This window comes from Callorhinchus milii, unplaced genomic scaffold, assembly GCF_018977255.1.
Source record: "Callorhinchus milii isolate IMCB2004 unplaced genomic scaffold, IMCB_Cmil_1.0 Scaffold748, whole genome shotgun sequence".
In the NCBI taxonomy this organism is placed as follows: domain Eukaryota; kingdom Metazoa; phylum Chordata; class Chondrichthyes; order Chimaeriformes; family Callorhinchidae; genus Callorhinchus; species Callorhinchus milii.
This window is the reverse complement of record NW_024705489.1, coordinates 22,501-29,296: the sequence shown is the minus strand read 5'-3', so window position 1 is coordinate 29,296 and position 6,796 is coordinate 22,501. Positions and strand designations below refer to the sequence as shown.

General features: G+C 49.7%; 1 long non-coding RNA gene across 1 annotated transcript in view; it reads right to left on the bottom strand.

Annotated features, from left to right (window-relative positions):
• Positions 1–1,171: 1,171 nt before the first annotated feature.
• LOC121852319 overlaps positions 1,172–6,796 on the bottom strand; it is a 6,741-nt gene continuing 1,116 nt past the window's right edge. The window contains exons 2-3 of the long non-coding RNA XR_006086080.1: positions 3,887–3,891; positions 1,172–1,183 (exon numbers count right to left, since the gene is read on the bottom strand). This is a non-coding gene — a long non-coding RNA (uncharacterized LOC121852319). The remainder of the gene's footprint in view (positions 1,184–3,886; positions 3,892–6,796) is intronic.

The following is a 6,796-nucleotide window of genomic DNA, read 5'->3' as shown; positions in this document are numbered from 1 at the left end:
GTGTCAATGTTGTGCTACCGACTTTGCGAAATGGAATCCTTTTTGCTGTGGACGAGGAAGAAGCGTCTATGAACACGACTGCTGGATGCTGTGATCCTCTTGGTGCTATTGTATTGTGGTATCTGGCATAGAGGAGTGAATTGTGGTGTGGTGGTATGGGGTGTCCTCTGGCGGATTGTGAGGGTGGCACGTGAGCTTGACGAGCGATGACAAGTGGGAGTTCTGTGGTGTAGGGCAGTGGTTCTCATTACGCGGACCCCTGGGGATGCGTGGCAGTGTCCCAGGCGGTACGTGAAGTGATTTATAAATGTGTGCAATTATGGCAGACGTGAGAGTCATTGGTGAATGATCACGTACGAATTAATCTTCCAATGTAAAACAACTACAATACAATGTAAATACACATGGTAATCTATGATATAAATACCTTTCAAAACTCAAACAAATTACGTCACGCATGCAGAGCGTCCGTTTATTTTTTTATTGGCTTACAGCAGCTAGTACTTTATAAATAACGAACCCATTAATCCTCTATCGTATGTAAAGGGATTCAAATATCTAGGCATTGAATTTGACCCAAGGAGAAAACGATCCATAAGCTGTAACCTTCTCGCCTCAATGTTAAACAAACTGACCAGAGCACCGTTAAAGCTAGAAAAAAAAGTATATTTGATCAATACCAATTTAATACCTCGTATTATTCATCAACTGGTCCTTGGAAAAGTTACCAAAGGTCTATTGATGTCACTTGGTTCTGAAATTAGGAAAAGAGTAAAGCTTCTGCTCAGGTTGCCACACGATACGCCCGACAGTTTATTTTATACACCAATATGCAACGGAGGAATGGGTATAAGAAATGTATGCGACTCAGTCGCACTATCTATAATAAACAGACACAACAAATTGATAACTTCTGATGATCCAGTAATAAGAACATTATCACAACAACCATACACTATTGCGACTGTAAAACAGGCTCATATATTTGCATCGTCCAAATTTCCTTCAAAAACTTTAAATCAGGTTAAATTGTCAAATAAACTATATGAAACAACAGACGGTCGAGGGTTGGTATATTGCCAATCTCAGCCAGAAAACAACTCGTGGATAACAGGGAATTATAGAACCATATAATCGTATAATTACATAGACATGGTGAAACTAAGGATAAACGCACTTCCGACTAAATCGAGATGCAATCGAGGGACGTTGGAGACCAAGAAATGTAGATTTAAATGCCGTAGTATTAACAACCAAATTTCAGAAGAAACGTTGGCACATATCCTGCAAAAGTGTGATCGCAGTCATTAATTCAAGAATTGCAATGAAAATTCGTAAAAAATGTACACGCCATACATGTCCTTCGTTTCCCTCGGGAAACAAGTTAAGGGGAAAAGCAGCCTTTAGTGCCTTAACGTCGCTAAAATCGCCCTTTACATATACATGGGTCGTCTTCCCCTCTCGAAAACGGACGCAAGTAACCCACGCCAGGCACTGTCAGTAACTGCCATATATCTGCTTAAAAATGCCCATTCGTCTTGTGTCGCTCACGTTCCCAGAGCTTGGTGGTAATGTCTGAGGCCTATCCCCGCCAATTTCTACCGTTTGTCGGTAGCTGTCGATAAAAATCCAGCATGCACCAAAACGAGAAAATATTTCCATCGCACCTGCACACGTTATTTAGAATGGCAATCTCCATGTGATGCATAAGTGGTGTGCGTCAGCAGGTTTTGTTTGCCACGGTTTCAGTGAATGAGCGAGCATCTTGAGCTGTGTTACTTCGCCCGAGGAGCCTATTCTCCTCCAGAGTGTGTGGGGAAGGCTGTCCCTTGGGTTGTTGATGCGCCGTTCGGTCTTGTGCCAAGGAAGGCTGCCGACTGTGCAAGCATTAGGGTTGGTTTCAATTGGATTTGTCGGTCGAGAGTGTAGCGAGCATTGAAAGGCCACTCTAGAGGTTTGCAGGCATGTGGGGTCGACCCCTGCTCCTTCCCCTACCCCACGTTGGGTGTGTGTGGTGCGCTTACAGCTGCCTCAAATTGGCTGGCCTTGTGGGAAGCCCTGTGTTTTGTGAGCCTTTAGAACCGCCAGGTTGCCCCCGGAGCATACACGACAACAAGGCCCTCCTTGTGGTGGTTTGTGTTGTGTGAATTCCGCGTAACAGGTGTGTTTACGTGGTGTGCGTGGGGGTCCTGTTCCTCCGAATTTGGATGCGTGTGGGGACTCTCCTTTCCTCTGCCTGTCTGGTGCGAGCAGCCGCGGTAATTCCAGCTCCAATAGCGTATATTAAAGCTGTTGCCTGGCAGCTTGCGGGAAACCAAAGTGTTTGGGTTCCGGGGGAAGTATGGTTGCAAAGCTGAAACTTAAAGGAATTGACGGAAGGGCACCACCAGGAGTGGAGCCTGCGGCTTAATTTGACTCAACACGGGAAAACTCACCCGGCCCGGACACGGAGAGGATTGACAGATTGAGAGCTCTTTCTCGATTCCGTGGGTGGTGGTGCATGGCCGTTCGTAGTTGGTGGAGCGATTTGTCTGGTTCATTCCGATAACGAACGAGACTCCGACGTGCTAACTAGCTACGCGGCCCCTGTGCGGTCGGCGTTGAGCTTCTTAGAGGGACGAGTGGCTTTCAGCCACACGAGATTGAGCAATAACAGGTGTGTGATGCCCTTAGATGTCCGGGGCCGCACGCGCGCTACACTGAATGGATCAGCGTGTGTCCGCCCTTCGCCGGCAGGCGTGAAGGTGAAGGCCGGATTCGTCGCCGGCCGAGGTGGGATCCGCCCGCGCCTTGGAGCGGGCGGCGCACCGCCGGCCCGCCTCGCCCGCTGCGTCGGGGAGGTGGAGCGAGAGCGTACGTGTTGGGACCCGAAAGATGGTGAACTATGCCTGGGCAGGGCGAGGCCAGAGGAAACTCTGGTGGAGGCCCGTAGCGGTTCTGACGTGCAAATCGATCGTCCGACCTGGGTATAGGGGCGAAAGACTAATTGAACCATCTAGTAGCTGGTTCCCTCCGAAGTTTCCCTCAGGATAGCTGGCGCTAGGCAGGAGCAGTTTTATCCGGTAAAGCGAATGATTAGAGGTCTTGGGGCCGAAACGATCTCAACCTATTCTCAAACTTTAAATGGGTAAGACGCCCGACTCGCTGGCTTGGAGCCGGGCATGGAATGCGAGTGCCCAGTGGGCCACTTTTGGTAAGCAGAACTGGCGCTGTGGTCGGGCTGGGGCGCGAAGCGGGGTCTGGGCGCGCGCTGCGGCTGGGCGAGCCTCCCGCCGTCGTCTCGGGCGGCTGGGGGACGAGTTTGGACGTGTGCCGGGCCCTTCCTGCGGAGCGCCTCAGCTGCGGCGGTTCGTTGGCTGCGGCCGTGCGGCCCCGGTGCCCCTCCCCGGGGTGCCAGGACCCCGCGCGGTGTCGGGCTGGCGCATCGCCTCGGCCGGCGTTCCCTTGGGAAAGGAACAAGAGTCAATGTGGCCTTGACCTCCACGTGGTCCCGCCGGAAACATTGTCTTGAACTAACCTTCCAGACGATGGCCAACAAGGTTATAGCACTGATTCCATCTCCTATCCTGCACCGAGGCCGGGGTGCAGGATTACTAGAGGCTCCAAAACTCATATGGATGAAAAAACAAAGTTCTCAAGCCAGTTGGCACGAGGCCTGGCCAAACAACGTGCTATGGATGGCACTCGGGTTGGCGACCCATCCATTACAGTGAGACCCTCGATTCTTGACCTAAGCGGCACAGAGAGCTCATGGCGACACCGTCCCATGAAGCTCTTGTTTGTCTCGGTTTCGACCCAGACAGAGGATGAAGATGTCTACCGGACTTCTGAAAGTGCCGAACCGAAGCTGACCAGGACCAGGATAACATCCATCACTTTTTTCAACTCTGCCTTGAATAAGGAAGAGGTCAATTGTGATTACTACGAGCAAATCAGCAGTCTTTTTGAGACTGAGGAGATGTCGGATGACGATAATACTCATGAGTCCATCCTTGATATGTCGGTAGAGGAACCCGTGCTTGAAAGGTACCCGGTTGACACCAAAAAGGAATCTGTCACGGTTATTCTACCGAATCTGAAAACTGTCTGTGAAATTTGCCAGGAACATCTGGGCAAAGTGTCTGAACTGGTGAAGCACTTTATCACCAAACACAGAGATATTCCTCTGGTGTTTAAGTGCTCGAAATGCGACAAGACGAATTCAAACTTCCGATCGATATCGTGTCATGTCCCCAAATGTGGGGGAAGAAAATTAACGGATGAAAGCCTGACTTGGGGTTGTGAATGTTGCCAGTTGCGTTTTGGGTCATCTACTGGCCTTTCCCAACACAAGAGACATGCACACCCATCAGCGCGAAATGAGGAAAGGATTAAAGCTTTCACGAAAGATACCTCGCGGAGAGGGGCACATCTAAGCTGCTGGTCTTTGGAGGAAGAGACCCAGCTGGCCCAACTAGAGGTGCAGTTCCAGGGGAAAAAGAACATCAATATGCTTATTGCAACAAAGCTGGTTACGAAGACCAATAAGCAAATATCAGATAAGAGACGATGCCTGACCAAAAAGAAGATTGCCCCAAGCTACAGACTTTGAACACTGTTTCTGGGTTCCTCGAGACCGTCTCACCCCCGCCAGGTATTACGTCGGGTGCGAGGGCCAAACTCGTTCTAGCAACTGAGTTGCTTATGCTTAAGTCAAGCAAAAAACGTGAAGGCCCTGCAGTAGAGGTGATGAAGGCATGGTTGCAGGGTGAGGGTCAGCAGGATGTCCAAGTTGACAATGCAACAAAGTCAATGCTTCGACTAATGCGAGTGGTTAAGACCAGAGGTGGCTGTTCCAAGACCAAAGAAGATGTTATCAAACCCAGGACGATGCCTGCGAGGACTTGGATGAAAAAGAGAGCGGAAAAGAGAGGCAAATACATGAAACATCAGAAGCTGTTCTTCAGAAACCGCTCTCAGTTGGCCTCTCTAGTCCTTGATGGCAAAGACCGACAGGAGTGCCTGATTCCTATCAAGGAGGTGTATGACTTCTACCGTAGCAAGTGGGAGGAAGTATTACCTTTCAATGGCCTCGGCCAATTTACGTCTCCGACGGTAGCGAACAATGACCACTTTGAATCCCTGATTTCGGTGGAAGAGGTTGTGGCGGGCATTTGTGCAATTAAACCATCATCTGCGCCAGGACCAGATGGTGTGACAATGGCAGCAATCATCGTTGCTGATCCAGAGGGAAAGACACTGGCAGCCCTGTTCAATGCTTGGTTGGTTACTGGCATCATCCCCAAAGACCTGAAAAGAAATAAGTCTGTTCTGATACCCAAGGTTATGAGTGAGGATCTACTGAAGGATCTAGGAAATTGGAGACCGATAACGATTAGCTCCATAGTCCTCAGACTGTTTTCCAGGATCCTCACGGCACGCCTAGAACGTGCTTGCTCTCTGAATCCGCGGCAACGCGGGTTTATTGCTGCACCAGGCTGCTCAGAAAACCTTAAGGAACTTCAAGACATTATGAATCAGGCAAAGAAAGATCACAAGTCGTTGGCGGTGGTATTCATTGATGTGGCTAAAGCTTTCGACTCGGTGTCCCATGCCCACATCATGTGGGTACTAAGGCAAAAAAAAGTGGACGAGCACATGATTAACATCATTCAAAACGCCTACGACCAATGCACGACCTCGTTTAAGAGTAAGGACACCTCGAGTCCTGAAATTAACATCCGAGTTGGTGTGAAGCAGGGTGATCCGATGTCTCCCCTGTTATTCAACCTAGCCATGGACCCTCTCTTATGTGCCTTGGAGGCGCATGGTGTTGGATACACTATTGAAGCCGAGTGTGAGACCTCGCTGGCGTTTGCAGATGACTTGGTGTTGATGAGTGACTCATGGGAGGGCATGACCACCAATATCGCCATCCTAGAATCATTCTGCAAGCTATCAGGGCTTAAGATTCAAGCCAGTAAATGTCAGGGCTTCATGTTGAACCCAACGAAAGACTCGTACACGGTGAATAACTGCGACCCGTGGGCCATAGCTGAGGTGCGAGTCCAAATGGTTGGGCCTGAGGAATCCGCGAAATACCTTGGTATGAAAATCAGCCCGTGGACTGGCATTGTACAGCCAGACCTGAATGTGCAATTAAAGAAATGGATCTCAAACATTGACGGGGCACCTTTGAAACCGACTCAGAAGGTGGAACTTCTCAATGCATACGCCGTACCTCGACTACTGTACCCAGGCGATCATGCTGATTGCAGACCGACCACCTTGCGAATTTTGGACCAAGCAATTAGGAGCGCGGTTAAGGGTTGGCTCCATCTGCCACCTTCTACCTGCAACGGACTGCTATACGCCAGAGCTTGTGATGGAGGCCTAGCAATCATGAAGTTGGAAAGCATGATTCCATCCACGCAGCTGAGAAGGCTGCAGCGCATTGCCAACTCTTCTGATGTTATGATACGAAATATAGTGTCTTCGCAGGGTGTGGATGAGAAGTTCAGAAACCTATGGATCCGAGCCGGAGGTGATTGTCAAGTCATTCCTTCGGTGTTGTCTACAGACCTCGCCTTGAAAGAGCCGGTATACCCTAAACCATGTAACTGGCGGCAGCTCGAATTCAAGAGATGGTGTGAGAAACCAGTGCAAAGTGTGGGTGTTGAAAATTTTGCGCACGACAAGGTTAGTAATACGTGGCTGGGGACACGAGGTGGCCTCAAACAACGTTACTACATCGCCGCACTGCAAGTAAGATCTAACCTGTATCCGACTCGGGAGAACTTGAACAGGGGCAGAGAGG